Source organism: Pteropus medius, unplaced genomic scaffold (assembly GCF_902729225.1).
Source record: "Pteropus medius unplaced genomic scaffold, Ma_sr-lr_union100, whole genome shotgun sequence".
Lineage (NCBI taxonomy): Eukaryota > Metazoa > Chordata > Mammalia > Chiroptera > Pteropodidae > Pteropus > Pteropus medius.
This window is the reverse complement of record NW_024342471.1, coordinates 4566938-4568331: the sequence shown is the minus strand read 5'-3', so window position 1 is coordinate 4568331 and position 1394 is coordinate 4566938.

The window sequence follows — 1394 nt, the reverse complement described above, 5'->3', positions numbered from 1 at the left end:
CTCTCTCATGCACACACTCCCCAAAGCTAGGTTCTCAGAGAGCTCAACAATAATGGACTTCCTCTCCTGACTGAAATAAAGTTGCCAAGTCCCTTCCTCATCAGCCTGGACTGCTCACTCTTATCAACTTCAGAGAATCCAACAATCTGGCCTGGATTTCAGGATCTTCTTCTTTTAATACACCTGCCCTTTTTAAGGACATTTTCTACTCCTCCCTGCCCAAGACTGGGCTAGTCTTCCTGTCCCACCAATATTAGGTGGAGCCTCCTGTGACTGCCCTGGCTCCACAGTGAGTCGCCCCCAGGTGACTTAGCCCTCATCCCCAAACAGATCATGAGTGCCCGACACCAGAACTTCATTTTCTACATTTGGGACCCAGTCCCTGAGGAAAAGGGACTGAAGACCTCCACGTGCCAGACAGGCCCCCAGGCACTTGAATTCTTTATTTCACTGAACCTTTACATCCTTTGGAGCTGGGCACTCTGATGTTCATTTCTCAGATAAGAAAACCAAGGCTCACAGAGGTAAAGAGATAAGTTCAAGATTTCTCATTCAGCCAGTAATTATTTCTCAAGCATCTCCTGCGAATCTGGTCCTGTGCAAAATTCTGAGGATTCAATGTTGACAAAAGATGGGCTACATTCTTGTGAGCTCATGGGCTGCGAGGGAGCCAGAGCATCTGGTAATCCCAACACGTGCGTGAGTGCTGCTAAGACAAGGGGTGTCAGCATGTGACTTTCAGGAAGTTATAAAACATGATACATGATACATGATACAGAATGAACACATTAATGAGTGTGCCAACAGGAAGGGAAAGCTGATTCCAAGACTAAATGGGTATTTACGGGCTTTTAAAAAAGGAATATGAGAATATGTGTTTAGATTACATATAAAACTGGTTCATGTACTACAGGACAATAAAACCATACCTTTGGAGTTATCTTTTCTACAGACAGAAGTCAGTTGTACCTCTCCTGGGAAAAATGTCTACAAATTAGTATGTAACTTTATAAAACCTGAGTTCTAATCAAAGAGCAAAGTCAAACTCAAGTATATTCCCCATAGAATTAACTAATCCCTTCCGTGGGCCTTTTAAAACAATGCCACAGTATGGCAATGAGTGAAAGTGCCATTGTTTTTCCTTATTTCTAAGTTTTAGATACTTTTTCTTATTAAGAGAAAGTACACAGGCCTCACTCAGCCTACATAGGGCAGAAAAGGCTTCCTGAAAAGGAATCCCTGAGCTGAGACCTAGGGAGTGAGTCTGAATGAGCCAGATAAAGAAAGTATGAAGGAGGCAGTGCCTTCCTCCTGGGGCCGGCCCCTGCCAAGCTCTGCAACGCTGCCTTGTACTACTCTCCCCATCACTCCCGGCAATACAGTGTCCCGACAGT